The sequence below is a fragment of the Camelus ferus genome, chromosome 22, assembly GCF_009834535.1.
Source record: "Camelus ferus isolate YT-003-E chromosome 22, BCGSAC_Cfer_1.0, whole genome shotgun sequence".
NCBI lineage: Eukaryota > Metazoa > Chordata > Mammalia > Artiodactyla > Camelidae > Camelus > Camelus ferus.
The window spans coordinates 25,166,970-25,182,832 of NC_045717.1; the positions used below are offsets into that span (position 1 = coordinate 25,166,970).

The 15,863-nt window shown below is 58.5% G+C and overlaps 1 protein-coding gene across 5 annotated transcripts in view; it reads right to left on the reverse strand.

The window, feature by feature from the left end:
* The window catches only part of NFIC (nuclear factor I C), a 63,105-nt gene that overhangs the window by 31,059 nt on the left and 16,183 nt on the right, over positions 1-15,863 (reverse strand). The window lies entirely within an intron of this gene.

Genomic DNA, 15,863 nt, shown 5'->3' on the forward strand with positions numbered 1-15,863 from the left:
ATTTTTAAACATCAGCCAGCTGAGGTTCAATTTCGCTGTCCTGGAAGGCCATGCCATACACCTGACCCTGGCCTCCACCCTCCTCATGGTTGCCATGAACCTTCCCTGCCCTTCTCGCTCTTAAGCAAACTCCATCCATCTCTCCAAGCCCCAAGCTAGCATGCCCTCCTCTGCAACATCCTCCTCTGGCCCCTGGTCTAAACTTTATCCTAATTCCAATCACACTGGACTGAGTCTGCGTCTTTAAACATATGAAAGTCCCAAGTCCTCCCTTCAGCCCACAGGGCCCTGCACAACCTTCCCTGTCCCCTTCCCGCCCTCACTTCTTCCCTGTCTCCCCCTGGCTCACTATGTTCCAGCCTCAAGGGCCTCCTTGCTGTTCCTCTAACACACCAGGCCTGATGCAGTCCTGCCCCAGGGCCTTTACACACGCTGTTCCTGCTGCCTGGAATGACTTTCCTACAAACACTTGCCTGGATCCCTCTCTTGTTTTATTCAGGCCTCTGCTCAAATGCGGCTTAGATGTCCACAGGACTTGGGCTTGAAGCTCTGAAAGTTCAGGGATTCACGTTCTCAATCAGAAACCTTGATTCCTTCATTCAACACGTGTATTGAGCACCTGCTGTGTACCAGGCCCTGTCCTAGGCTCTGGGGACACAGCAATGAACAGAAGAGACACAAAGCTCCTCCCCACGAGGTTCATGGTCAAGGTTTCCTCCCAGCCATCCTGAGGAGGGCCAAGGGTTGAGCCACAACAGGGAGGCCTCAGGTTAGACGGAACTTGGACTTCCCTGGTAGTGTGGCAGGAGGACCAGAACTGAAACTGCCCTGGGCTTCAAGGAATTCCAGTGCAAACCGTGACTCTTCTTGGAGACACCCCTCTTGCCCTTGCAGGTTCAAGACTGTGGGCCCCCAAGGCCAGCAACCTTGCGAACTGGCTACCATTCTCGCCAATGCTGTGTGACCTCAGCGAAAGTACTCTCCCTCTCTGAGCCCCTACACCTTGGTACAGAGGATCTAAACCCCCTGTGGGCCACTCCTCCAGGGGCCGTTTGGACAAATCAAACGAAAAATGCAAGATGCTAGACGTTCACGGCCCTCGTCGGTCCCGGGGGAAATCTGGACAAGGCGTCGGGGCCGCGAGGCAGGAGGCCATGGCCAGGGCGACCCGCTGGACGCCGGCCCCCGCCCGGGCCTCCCCCGCCGTGTCCTTCCTGACCCGCCGCGTTCCTCGAGTCTGGACCACACTTTCCATCTCCCTCTGCCCTGCCGCCGCCGGCCGCTTGGGCCCCAGCCAACCTGCTTCGGAATCACTTTCAAAGAAAAGTTTCTTTTTTCTTCCCACCCGGCCTGCTCTCGCCCCCGCCTGCTCCGCGGCCTGGCCGCGGGCCCCGCCGGGCACTCGTGGGCGCCCCGGGCCGGCGGGCAGGGCGGCGCGGCCGGGCCCACGGCGGCCTCGGCCTGGGCGAGGGGCGTCCGCCCGAGGCCGGCGGCCAGGCCCCTGGGCCGCGGGGCCCGCGCCGAGGCCTGCAGGCCGGGGCTCGCCCCCGAGGCCGCTGCTGGCGGCCGCGCCGCCTGTGACATCAGCGCCCCGGCGGCCATCTTCTCAGCGCTGCCTGCCCGCTTCCAGACGCTTCTCCGGCCCGGCGGCCATTTTGTGGGCGCAGCAGCGCGCGGGCCGTGGGGGCGTCGGTGCCAGGGCGGGGAGGCCGCCCCGCGCCCCGCGCCCCGCGCCGCCCCTCGGCACACCCCAGGCTCCGGGTGGCACCTCGGACGTGAAAAACAAGGTTAAAAATACCCACACACGCCCCCCCCACCCCCGTCCCCTCCAATGTCAAATGTGTCAGCGCCACCCGGGGAGGGGGCAGACTTAAAATAACTCGCTGTTTACATTGGGAGCGAATTCCTGGCTTCGCCGGCAGCCGAGCCAAGGCCTCGGCCTGCCTCCCTGGCAGCCCTGCCGGGGGCGGGAGCCGGGAGCCGCATGCGCCCGCGGGCGGAGCGCGCACGTGCGGCCGCGGAGGGGCCGCAGCCCCGGAAGCCGCCCGCGAGGGCCCGAGGACGCCCCCGCCGCCGAGGACGCGACGCCCGGGCGCTGCGAGCGGCCCGGCTCCCGCCCCGGCTCCCCCTCCTGATGTTCCTCGGGCTGTGTCACCCACCGACTAGGCAGCCCCGGGGGAGCCGGTGGAGGCCGGCCAGGGAGGCGGGCATCGGGGCTCTAGAGCCGGGCAGCCTCCGGCCGGCCCTGCCCCTCGTGGGGCGAAGCCGTGGCCCCCTCCCTGTCTTGCTCGGGGGCAGCACGGAACACTGGAGCCTGCTTATTAGAACTGCAGTTTCCTTCTCTGCGGAAGGTAGACGGTGAGAGCCAAACGTCTCAGATTGCTGGGCGCCTGCATGGACAGAGCGGGTCAGAGACCGGAAGGGGCTCGCCCCCGCTCTCACGCCAGTAAGCTGACAAGCGGATTGGAACTCAGTCACTCCCGGTGAAGCACCCACAACTTTAACCCACTGCCTGGAACACAAGAGGAGGCTGGAAATCTGAGGGCCCAAGCCTGGAGGGAGGATGAGCGGGAGACTTTTTTCCTCCCCTGGCCTTCCTGTAGCCTCTCTTCCCGGAGCCCGGCATGCATTCGGTGCTGCATAAATGCTTACACATAGCTGGCAGTCAATAGATGCTTGCAGACAAATGAGTGTGATTATTCCAGCAGAGCCTGGCACACAGTAGGCACCCAATGTATGTCTGTTGCATGAATAATTGGAATAATCCTGATAGGGCCTAGCATACAACAGGTACAAAACAAATGCCTCTCGATTGAATCTGAGGAATTCTGGGAAAACTGGGGGATATTCAGCAGGAAAGACCAAGTTTAGGGGTGGAGACCCCAGCCAGTGGTGATACAAGGGATTTCTACACTAGGCCCAGGGCAGGGTGTGGAATGTCACCAAAGCATTGCCCATCTTGGCCCCCATGGTTCTTCGAGGATCAGCAGAAATCCTCTTTTGAGAAGCCCATCCTACTGCTCTAGGTCCTGAATAGAAAAGGGAAAAATAGCAGAGGGAGAGACCTCTGGGCAGGAGTAACCCAAGAAAGTAACAGGAATCTGGCCTGGGGGCCCAGGAGGGCTTCCTGGAGGAGGGGACATTGCAAGTGGGGCCTTGATGTCTTGAGTAGGAGTTTGCCATGCACAGAATGGGCTTTTGGAAAGAGAGAATAGTGCATGAAAATAATAATAATCACGACTTACATTTATTGAGTGCCAGGAGCTACATACAATCCTAGGAGCTCCATACAGATTCAGAGAAGGGCAGAGGGGCCTCAAGGTTAGGCAATCGGGCTGAGCGAATGCAGCCAGGACTTGAACCCATGCAGAGAGACTTGGCCACACTGACTGCTTCCCCCCTGAATGTGTCTGGGTCTGGTAGAGACTGGGTGGGCACACCATGGGTGTGCAGCAGATATCTGGGGCAGGCTGGATTGTCCAGTTCCAGCCCTTGTACGGGGCAGATGAAGCAAAGTCTGCCCACCCACCCCCCACCCCCCGCCAACAGACAGGGCTGCAGTTCCCAGGCAGAGGAGCTTGGCTACTACTGCCCCTCCTTGGCCAGAATGGCCCCAGCTAACCCAGGAGCCTCCAGGAATCTGCTCTCTCCTCCTCTGCCTGCACCTGAGGGGAACTGGGTAGGGGTGGAGACCAAAGACCACTCCCCACATGTCACCCCAGTACCCTAGGAGGAAGGTGTCCAAGCAGAATCTCAGGCTGGCCAGATAAACCCTTACAGCCTCTTCCTAGGTGTCTAGTAATCCCTAGTGACCCCAGCAGTGTGCCCATTTTCATGGATTTGGAAACTGAGGCACTCAGAGTGGCTTGGAGCTAGGTCGTCTGTTCCAGGGGCATCTCTTTGCCCAACTGGCCGTGTGACTCCAGGCTAAGCCCTCTCTGGGGCTCCATTGCCCTAGGTGTAACACGGGGCTGGGACAGCATAATAACAGGCTAGACACCTTTCTGTGCTGGCATTTGGCCAGGCTCCACAGGGATTCTGTGGCTGTGGCCCCATTTTACAGGGACAAAACAGGGGCTCAGACAGGGGGAGTAATTAGTTGCCCCATGGTCCATCTCAGTGAACATTCTGGGTTCCCACATCCCTGCTTCCCATGCCGGCGGACACCCTCCCACCCAAGCCTCCTGAATTATTGCTGCTGATCACTGAACTGGTAGCTACTGTGTGCTGGTGCTCCCAGAACCTACTGAGCAGTTACAATCACTCTCATTTCACAGACCAGAAACTGAGGCTCAGGGTGGTGCAGGTGCCGGCCCAGGCTCACCCGAGCAGGACGGGAATAAAAAACAGAACAGTGCAGCCGTGCAGGTGGAACAGCGTACCTGGGGCTGGGCACCTGGCAGTCACTTGCACAGCCTGCCCAGAGCTCCCAGGGCACCAGAGCGCTACCCTAGCTTGCTGGCAAACAGCATCCTGACTCCAGGAGAAGCCCTGGACGTGTCTGGGGGCCCTGCCCTCACCTGCCCCTCCTTTCCCTGCACCTGCTTCTTCCTGGCCGGCCCCCACCATGCTCTCCTGAATCAGTGTAGTGGCCTCAGCCCAGGGCTCTCAACTCCGCCCCACCCCCTCAGCCTGTCCTCCGTGCAGTGGCCAGAGGGCACCCATGAGCACCTGAGTCAGGCCCCGCCCTCCTCTGCCCACAGCCCTCCAGGGCTCTCACCTCCCTCAGGTAAAAGCCCACGTCCTCCCTGAGGCCCACGAGGCCCTGTACAACCTGCCTCGTCCCCTCCCTGCCTTCCCCAATCCCTCTCCCCCTCACTCCCTCTGCCCCAGCCACACAGGCCTCCTGGCAGTTCCTCCAACAAGCCAGGCACAGTCCTGCCCCAGGGCCTTTGCACAGGCTGCACCCTCTGCCTAGGTTGCCCTGCCCCCAGTTCTCCATACAGCTGGTTCTGCTTCACACCTCAGGTCTCAGCTCTCATGTCAAGTCCTCAAGACAGACCCTCCCCAAATAGCCCATCACTCTATTCCTTGCCTTCCTTTATTTTCCCCAACAGCCCTTATCATGAACTTGTTTTTGTCCGCTTCCCCCACAAGACTGTGAGTCCCATGAAGCCTGGATTTTTGTCTGTCTTGTTCACAGTGGTGTCCCCAGGACCTACAACAGTGCTTGGCACACAGTAAGCACTTAATAAATATTCATGGGCTGCCAAGCAGTTGCACTGGCTGAGCGCTAAGTGTTGTTCATGCTCGATACTGTCCTAACCCTTTGCGTGTCTTAACTCACTTCCCCCTCAGCCACCCCACGAGGCAAGCATGTTTCACAGATGGGGAAACCGAGTCCCAGAGAGGGTCACCATTTGCCTGAGGTCACACAGTCAGCTGGTGGCAGGGCCAGCACCCCCATTACGCCCCAGTGCCTTCCTTTACTGGCACCCCGCCTTTCCCAGATGGGGAAACTGGGGCTCAGGGAGACATGGGGCTAGCAGAGGGTCAAAAGTGAGGTGGGCACTGTGCCCAGTGCGGGTAACCCACGGTCCCTGGGGAAGAACAGAGTGACGATAAACAACATCAACAGCAGTAATAATAATGATGCCAATGGTGATGCTGATGAGTGCAGAGTCGGCCAGAGTTTATAAGTCTCCCCTCCGCGGGTTGGCACAGGCCCCTGGAGGGGACACTCGGGGGACACCAGCCCCTTTAAGAGCCTCCCCCTCCCCAGCTGGGCGCTGGCCCGGCCTTCCCTTATGTAAGCAGGCCAGCTGCCCTTGCATAACCTGGTTACATAAGGAAGCAGGGAACAGGCTTGTCCATCCGGCAGCAACCTGTCCCAGGCTGTCTGCGGGGCCGGCCCTGGGCACAGGAGCACTAAGGCCAGCCAGAGTGGCCACCGGGTGCAGCCTGGTTCGAGGCCCTCTAGATTGGCTCCCATCTGGGCGATTCCCCGGGACTCCCAGCCAGAGCATTCTCTGGGCAGGAAAAGTGAAAGGCTTCTTGTCTGGAAGTGGGCAGGGACCGTTCCCATTGCTCTGAAGGGAAACTGAGGCCCAGAGAGGGCAAGTGAGCAGTCAGCAGCTTCACAGAGCCGAGCAGAGGGTGGAGAGGGCAGAGCTGGGTGAAATCTGGACTACGTGGTCTCAGCCATAGCCTTACCTCTCAGCTCCTCTGTAAAACGAGGCTGTGAACAGGACCTTTCTCAGCATGGCCTGGTATGCACCTGGCGCTCAATAAATGCAACCTTACTTAAACTCTGAAACCCTTTTAATTCTATTAGCTGACCCGCCTTGTTCTACATTTGAGAAACAGAGACATGCCAAGGCAGCAGGTGCTACAAAACTGCACAATGGGCATGAAAGAGTGCCAGCTGTGTACCAAATCCTGGCTGGAGACTATTCCATCTGCCCAGCGCCCACCTCCTCGCCCCACCCCGGGGTGGACACAAGGAGCTCCAGATATAAACCGGAAGCAGAGGCTGAGCGATCAAACCCAAGCCCCACCACACACACACTGGCTTCCCCAGCCCCAGGGCCACTGTCTGACCACATGGGTTGAGGGTGTCCTGGTACGGTGCTCCGCCACCCCTAATGCGTGCACTTCAGTACCCCCATTCTTGGGAAGTTGGTGGGTGGAGCTTGGGAGCAAGGCAGCCTCTCTCCTTCCCCTTCTCTCTGGGCACTGGCCCTTTAAGGCAGCAGGCTGTCAGGGCTTGTCCCGGGGTGACCCCAAGGGGCGGGTGTGGTCAGGAACAAGGGGCCCATTCAGCTGCTGCTGCCACCTCCGCCTCCGGGCAGCCCACGGGCAGGCCTGAGGTGGTGAGGGGAGGAGACTGGCCAAGACCTGGAGAGACTGGGGCTGGAGAGACAAAGAGATGTAGACAGAGACCCAGGGACCGAGACTGAAAGGGAGACACGTGACCTTGGCTGCATCTCGCCCCTCCTGGCTCCCCCAGGTAGAGAGTTTGAAGCTAGTCTTCCCCGGAGCCAGGCCGCAGCCCCCAAAGGTGCTCCTTGATCCAGCTGAGCCTGGTGCCTGATCACTAGCACCAAAATCTTCCAGGCCCAAAGGAAGGATCCTGGAACATTCTGGGTTTGAATCCTGCTCTACCTCTTAGGTGTGCATTCTCGGCTCAGTGGTTTAACCTCTCTGGGCCTCAATTTTCCCATGTGTTAAATGCAGTTCATGATAATTCCTGCCTTTGTGGGATTAAGGTGAAGTGAAACGGTGCTAATAATTTCTGATATTTACTGAGGATTTAACTTACTAAGTCCTCAGTCTGCCTGCGGTTCCCCCAAACGCACACCAAGTCCCAAACACACAGACAACCCCAGCCTCCTGCCAGATGTCACAGTCACCAACGACAGCCACTGCCTTCCACCGAGGGCCTACTAAGTGCCCTGTACCCACAACAGCCCCACAACAGCCTCTGGGAACACAGCCAGGGTCCTGTGTCCCCACACCCAGTAAACCACACACACTGACTGGGGATTACGTGAACTTTTCATTCTTACTCCCGGGCCCACCTGGTCTCAGGTTCTCACAGTTACGTACCCCCCACAAACTGCTCCTGAACGCCTTACCCCACCACGGGGCCCCCGTCCGTCTGCTGTCCCCAGACAGGCAGCCCCAGCCTTAGCCAGGCTGGAAAGAGTCTCAGAGAAATGAAAGTCCACCTCCTTCCCCCTCTGCAGGCATCTTTTCTGGAACATTCTGCTCAGTCACCCAGAGTCTGAGGACAGGCTTACTAGACTGAACTTTTTGAACATTCTGGATCCCTGATTCAGAGAATACTAGAACCTGCTCTAGAACTCAGCTGGAGAAAATTCTAGATTCTGCCCCTGGGTGGGCAAAAACCCAACACGTGGCATTCCGGAAACTGCTGTCAATGGTCAGGGATACACTTCAGGGTTTCTTGGCTATTGATGAAGCCAATACTTGACTGGATAACTGATGATCGAGTTGGGAGTATTAGAATCGGCCCTCACATTCTTGAGAACCCCACTATCTGAGGTCCGCTCCCAGACGCTGTAAAAACTTGCCTCACAGAATGCTAGAACCCAGCGCAGGGAAATTCGGAGCTTGTCCACAGGTAAGCAAAAGCCCAAAGTAAAAAGTCCTGGGCCTTGCTTCTAGACACTCAGGACCCCAACCCGGGAAACTCTGGATCCATAGCCCCGCTTGGGCAATTTAAGATCTGCCTTGGAATTCTCTAGAACTCAGATCCTCTAGAGCTGATACGGTGGCCATTGGCCACGTGTGGCACGGAGCGCCTGAAATGTGGCTGGTCCAAACTGTGACGCGACTGTGGAATACACATTGACTCTCCAAGACGCGGGACAAAAAAAGAATGTGCAACATCTCAGTGACTTTTTCATACTGATTATGTGTTGAAATGAATGACAATATTTTGGATGTCCTGGGTCACAAAGAATAGGTTGTTACAATGAATTTCCCCTGGATGTTTACACTTTTAAGTGGGGCACCAGAAAAGTATTAGGTTATCTGTGTGGGGCATGCTGTGTTTCTTCTGGGCTGGGCTGCTCTGAACCCACCAGGGAGGCTTCTAGAGCCATCGGAGGGGGAGGAGCCCAGCTCTGGAGAGTCTAGAATCAGGCCTTGAGACTTCCAGAACTTGTTCCCTAGAGGGTCCAGAGGCCACCCCAGCTCTGGCATCCTAGAACCCCCCTCCAGCCTTGAAACCCCTTTCCCACGTGCGAATCATTTACCCAGGTAGCAGGGCCCCCCCTTTCCCTGTCCTGACACCCATCCTAGTCAGCCTGGAACAGAAGGTGGGACGGAATGCACCAGAGAAAGGGTCTTTACTGGGCCCCCCTGGGCAATGCCTGCCCCTCTCTAGGCCTTAGTTTCCTGATCAGGACAAGATGTCCAGTGTTCCCATGTGCCCCCTCCTCATCCCTCACCAGCTCTGGCCATCTGTGACTTCCTGCCCACACCCAGCTGGAGGGAGAGGGGCCGGCCTGGCAGCTGTCTAGGCGGGGGGGGGGGGGGCGCAGAGATGTCCCTAGCTGCCCTCGGCCTCCCCTTGGCTCCCCAGGCACAGGGCCAGGGTGGCAACTGCAGTCCCGCCACGCCAGGGTGGCCGCCACAGGTGCATCGCGAGGCCTCCCACTCCTGCGGGTTCCGCAGAGGCCGGCCCTGCCCGCGTGGACCCGGGCACCTCTCGGGTCCTCGGGGACCTCCTGGGCCCGCCTTGCAGACGTGCACATGGGCACCTGTGCAGGGACGTCTGCGGGTGTGGGGGGCGACTCACGAAAGAACTCCCACATATTTGTGAGCTTTTGCATCACATGCTAAGAGGTCTCTTTCTCATAGATACTGTCTGAACTTCCATGGCTGGACAGCCCCGTGCTCACTTTGGAGATGAAGAAACAGAAGCCCAGATGAGCACTGCCTTGTCCAAGGCTGCCCAGCTGGCCACAGGGCAGCGCTGGGACTAGAACCCCGATCATAATGGTGGTGATAATAACAACTATTATTACATTACTAGCACTGATAATTATTTTTACTATTTATTGTTGCATTATAATAGAGAATGTATTATTACTTATTGTTATTAACAACAAATAATTTTTAAAATTCTGGTAAGATATCAATAACACAAAATTTACCATTTTAACCATTTTTGATTCCCATGGGTCTGCTTTTTTGGCTTTTGTTTTAGCGGAGGTGCTGGGGACCGAACCCAGCACCTGGCGCATGCTAAGCACGAGCTCTAACACTGAGCTGCACCCCCCCCCAACCATCTGAACCGTTTCTAAGTGCACAGCTCGGTGGCATTAAGCACATTCATATTTTTGTGCAATCATCTCCACCATCATCTCCAGAACTTTCTCATCTTCCCAAACTGAAACTCCCCCTGAAACACTCACTCCCCAGCCCCGGGCCCACCACCTACTTTCTGTCTCTATGAATCTGACGCCTCTAGGGACCTCGGATGAGACAGTATTCATCCTTCTGTGTGTGGCTTCTCTCACTGAGCATCATGTCCTCAACGTTCATCCACGTTGTAGCGGGAGCCAGAATCTCCTTCCTTTTTAAGGCACCAGATCAAGTCTGAGCGCTTACTGTGTACTAAGGTCTTTGATGCATTAACTCACTTAACCCTACACAGCCCGGGGAGGTGGGCACCATCTGGATCAGGCCCATTTACGAGGGAAGGGCACCTGGGCCCAGGGCAGCGACATCACCTGCCAAAGGTGGAACAGCTCACGAGCGGTGGGATTTGAACCTGGGCTGTCGGGCTACAGGTCGTGCCCCAGCCTCTTCCCGACACTGGGCTCCCGTGGGCTGCATTAACAGTACGCTCACCTGCTGGTCCCTCTCTGCCACTAACCATGAACCCAGAGGCCTCCCGCCGCCACTATAAATACATCGTCAGCTGGCGTCTGGACCTCACACCCGGGCAGTAACCTTCCCCACACAGATAGAAGGCTGGTACACCTGGCTGCCCAGCCCTGGGGGAGTCCAGGCTGCCAGAAGCCCCTCACTCCTCCGCCGCCCAGACATCTGGACAGGTGACACCGCCCGGTTTCCAGTGGGGGCCTGTCCTGGGTCACAGGTGTCCCTGCTGGCCCACAGGCATGCTGAAGTTCTTCCCCTTTGCCTCTTGGGGCTGGGGAGAGGATCTGGGAAGGGACAGAGCATTTATTGAGCGCCTCTTGTATGCTATTCAGGGATCACTGACTCCAACTGTCAACGCAGCAGACACCGTTCTTATCCTTGCCACTTTACAGATGGCAAAACTCAGGCTCAGAAATGGAAACACACCTTGCACAGCCTGGAACAAGTGTGGACACAAATGGTGCCCATTACCCAAACGAACAGGTGCCCTCACACGCCCTCCCATCCATGTCCACCCTCTGTCTCCCCAGCACAGCACCCAGTGGTTCTCTCTGTGGCCCACAAAGCCTGACCTTCTTGGCCTCAGCTCTCCCCCAAACCCAGAACAGAGAGGGGAATGCTTTGCCTTAAGGCACACAGCAAGCCAGGGGCAGAGCTGAGGTTGAGCGAGGCTCCCTCGCTCCAGGCTGAGGCCCTTCCTCTTGCCATCCGAGCCCAGGGTGCGCTTGATGGGGACCGTGGCCCCACGTCTGGCTCGGCAGGCACTGCAGGATGAGGGTTTGCAAATACTCATTCATTTGTTCACTCTGTATTCTGGGCCTGATCCTTTCATGATGTGGACATCTGGGAGGGTGTGGGTTCCATCTGATAGCCTCAAAAGTGGTTTTGAGTTCTTTTCCTTTAGTGGTTTCAAGGACTCAGGATCTGTGGGTTCTAATTCTGCCCCACCTCTTAGGAGCTGTGTGACCTTGGGCAAGTGGCTGAGTGTCTCTGGGCCTGTGACCTCACTTGAAACATAGGAGAAGGCAACAGTCCCTCCCTCCCAGGGTGGTGGAGAGAATTAAACCGACGTGAGCCTGGCTCAGCACCAGGCACACGATGTGCGTCTGCTATTACTATTGTCTCTGATGTTAGGGTCGCTTCCCAGGCCTACCCAGGAGGGGATGGAGACCCCTCCCAGTTCCTTCTGCCCCCTCCCTGGGCACCCTGGGCAGCCCCTCGGGCAGCTGCAAGCTTCCCGAGCCGGCCTCTGCCCACAGTGCCTTTCCGGGAGGTTGGCACAGAACAAGGCGGGAACAGGAGGCGGGAACGCGAGGCCAGCCCACGGCAGCGTCAGCAGCTGGGCACCATCTGGGCTGGCGGCTCGGGGCGGGCTGGCAGCTGCCGGAGCGGGCGGGCCTGGCAGCCCCTCCCCCGCCGCCCCTGGCACAGTGCCCGCCCGCGCCTCAGGTTTCTCAGGCTGCCAGAGGGGGTGGGGAGGCCTGGCTGGGCTTCGGGGCTGGGCAGGCGGCTTCCCTCTCTGGGCCCTGCTTCCTCCAGGCTCCTTCCCAAATGCAAACAGGACAAGGAGGGCCGGGGTCCCCTACTCCTGGCCCCCCCATCACCCTCACTGGGAAGCCACGCCGCAGGCCCTCCCGCCCCCTCCAACACCCCCAGCGGCCTTCACCTCTGCTCCCTACACGTGGAGCCATTCCAGCCCCAGGGCCTTTGCACTGGCTGTGCCTCCCCCTGCCTGGCACACTCTCACTCAAAACCCTCTGTGGCTCCCTCACTTCCTTCAGGCCTTGTCTCAAGTCATTTCAGACAGGCCCTCCCAGTACAGAGTGCCCTCCTGCTGCCTCTTTCCACACCCCTCACTGTCATTAGGTTTTTATTAATTTAACAGAACTGCCAGCTCCACCACCACTCCTCTCTACCCCCAGCAAAGTGTACGGATTTCGTGGGCAGCCCCAATGTCCCAAGGTGGAACTTATGCCACTCCCTCATCACGGTCCCCCAGCCATCCCTTAGGCAGCCCAGAGGCACTCACTCAGTCCACCCTGGAATCAGGCCCCTGTGTCCACAATGGTGCCAGATGGATGCCTGGGGCAGCCAAGTTTGGCCCCAGGAGGTACCCTGGGCTCTGACCAGCCTAGGGTCCCTAACGCTAAAAGGACCTTCTCATGCCTTGTCCCCACCTCTCCGTCTTCCAAAATAAACCAGAGGATAGAGGCCTAGGACTCCGCTTTGGGGTGTGGCCCCCTCAGTCCACCTGACACCCTCTGGGAGAGATGTGGAGGCTGTGCGGGAGGGGAGCCAGGCCTTGTCTCTTTGTCCAAGGACAGAGAATGCATGTATGGTCTTGTGGGTTTCTCTGTGTCTCTCCATGTCTCTGGGACCTTCTGTCTCTCCATGTCTCTCTCGCTGTCATTCTGTGGGCTCCAAGGTCCCATTTCTGACCCTGGAAATGGTACCTCCTTTCAGTCATATCAGCTGCCCGTCCCAACATTCACTCTGTGACTCCCGCCCCCAGAGGCCAACCGAGGCCTGCCTCTCCCACTCCCACCAATCCCACAGCCTCCCAGCAGGGCTGATGTGAGTGGACACTGCACTCCGGCCTTGGCCTGGACTCCTTCCAGCCCTGGGACCCACGAGGGGAGACGAGGGAGGAGGTGGCCAGCTCTCTCTGCAGTCAGACCACTGTCTGGCTGATAAGCAGACAGAACGCTGGTCAGATGAGGACAGGGTATCCTTGGATGGAAGTTGGGGATGTGAGGCTCAGTAAGGGGCTCCCAGAGGGTGGCCTCAGCCCAGGAACCCTGGATAAGGCCTTGGTGGGTGGGATCCTAGAACACAGCCTGGACGTGGCCATGCCACATGGACTGGACACCCACCTTGTACACTGCGTTTTACCTCCATCCCCTTCTGCCACCAAGCGTGGAAGGCTAGCAGGGGTGTCAGCAAAAGAAGCTGCCTATGTGCAAATCCTACCTCTGCCCTCTCTTAGCTGTGTGACCTTGGGCAGGGCAGCTACCTTCTTTGGGTTTCTGTTTCCTCATCTGTAAAATGGGTACAACAATGATTCCTGCCTCGCAGGGTTGCTGCAAGAATGGAAAACTGCTGAGCCCTCAGAAAAAAATGGCAGAAATAGAGAAAGTGAAGCAAGGAGTTGAGATTTTGAAGCATAAGTAGAAGTTTTCTGTATGGGACAGGCACTCCAGGCAGAGGGAACAGCATGGACACAGGCTTTGCGGTGGGAAATCGTAACCCTAATGAGAATGATAATGTTAATAATAACAGTCCACAGAGCTCTAGCCCCATGCTTGGTACCTGTCTTCATGATTCCATGGGGTAATTTGTTGAACTTGTACTGTGAGAACCCAACATTCCTATCAGGTAGCTATTTTTGAGCATCCCATTTTAAAGACAAGGAAAGCAGACACAGAGAGATTAAGCGACTTGTTTTGGAACACCCAGCGGACAGGCGGGTGGCTGGGCTGGAGCTGAGTTCCAGGCCCAGACCTCACACCAGACCCTCGCTCCCAGCCAGCTGAAGCTGGGTCAGCTGGGGCCGGTTTGCGCAGAGATCCCCTGGGATGATGGAGCCGGCTGGAAGCAGGGGACGGTACAGCCTTGACCTTCCCGAGGCCCTCACGCGAGGAGGCTCACCAGACTGGCCAGCAAAGGCCTGGCAGTCGGACGTGAAGGTGTCTGGGGAGGCCTGGAGGCCTGGCCTGCCTGCTGAGCGGAGGGGGGAGGGGGGCCGCTGGGGGAGGGGAGGCGCCCGAGATTGTGCTGACACCGGCAGAAAACTCGCTTCAAAATTTTATCAGCTCAGCGTGGAGGAGGTGGGGGCAGGGCCAGGCGCAGAGGATGGATGTGGTGGGAGAGACCTGGACCTGCATGGCAATGAGCCCTGCGGCCCCCAAGGCCGCCCCTGCCCCCCCACCCCACGCCCACAGCACAGTCACATTATCCACCCCTCTGCCTCTGGCCCCACTGCGTTTGGTGCTAATTGGGGGTCAGGGTGGGCGCAGTTGGGGTCAAGGTCAAGGAATCAAGGTCAAGACTGGGAAACTCAGTCCCCGCTCTCCCTCCCGCACACCACGCAGACCAGGAGACCTCATGTAATCCTCCCGTCATCACTAGGAATTGGCACGGTTGTTACCCCCACTGTACAGAGGAGGAAACTGAGGCACAGGACAAGGATGTGTCCACAGTCACACAGCCAGTAAACGGCGGGGCTGCGCTCAGAACTGGGGTGGTTCAGCCCTTGAGTCCCCCCTCTTCTCACCACCCCTCCACCAGGCTTCCTCCATCATTTCTGGTTAATGTGGGGTCTATGGGGGCTGGGACAGGGGTTGCAACCCCCGTGCAGCCACCTGACACACTCAGCAGCCCTGGGTGGGTGCAGGCTCACGCCCATGTGTGTACCAGACTCAGCGTGGAGAGGCGCGGCGGGGCCTGTGACGTGTGCCTGTTAGGTCCTCCAGGCGCACCCAGTACCACATGAAGACAGTCACAGCCGACACCCGTCACACGGCAGGCCAGGGCTCAACACGCCGCACACACGACCTCAGCCAGTCTCCTGAGGCCTGATCAAGGCAGGGGCTCCGACACCTCCACTGACCACACAACCAGAGAGCAGCAGAGCGACGCACACACTGCCCCCCAAGCCAGGCCCTGCCCTGGGCCACCGGGGCTGCTGACATTCAGGGCTGGGCCGCCCAGCAGTCCCCACATCTCTGCCCAGGCTCTGATCACTTGGGATATCCTCATGCTCATCACTGCCCAGTCATCCTGCAGAGCTCAGCTCAGTGGAGCCTCCTCCTCCAGGAAGCTGCCATGGAATTCCCCATCCTCAGGAATCCACTGGTCTCCATGTGGGCCATGTGACCACAGAGCCAGCAAACACCCAGCTGGAAGAACACACAGAGTGGGGGACACTGATGACCAGAGAGGGTGGTAACCTAGCCGAAGTCACACACAGAGCCCCAGCTTTCCACTTGGCATAAACATGGGACCTGTTGGGTCTCTGGGGGAGGTCTGAGAGCAAGTCGGCCAGCCTTCACAGTGCACAACCCCAACACTCTTCCAGCTTTCCCCAGAGGGATACTGTCCCTCTCCCATGGGTCACGCGCCTATCCACACCCCTGTTCCCAAGAGACCCTCTGGGACGGGGTCTCATAACCTGAGACCTGCCTGCCAGTCCCCTCAGACATCAAGGTCAGAGCTGGCCCCTACCTCCAGACCCCCAGGACGCCCCTGCCACATCCTCCCCCCAAGACTCTCTTTGGACTGACTGGATCTCTTTCCCTTAGACCCTCCCGCGGCATGCGCCTGCCCCCTCGGACCTCCGTGTAGGCCCACTGCCCCCCTGGACCTGCACCTGCACCTGCCTCCCCCCTCGGTAGACCTTCTCCCTCCTCGGACCTCTCCCGGGTCGGCCTCCCTCCTCGGACTGCGTGCGCCTGCCTCCTCCCTCAGACCCGCGGGGCCCGCCCTGCCCATCTACACCGGGCGGG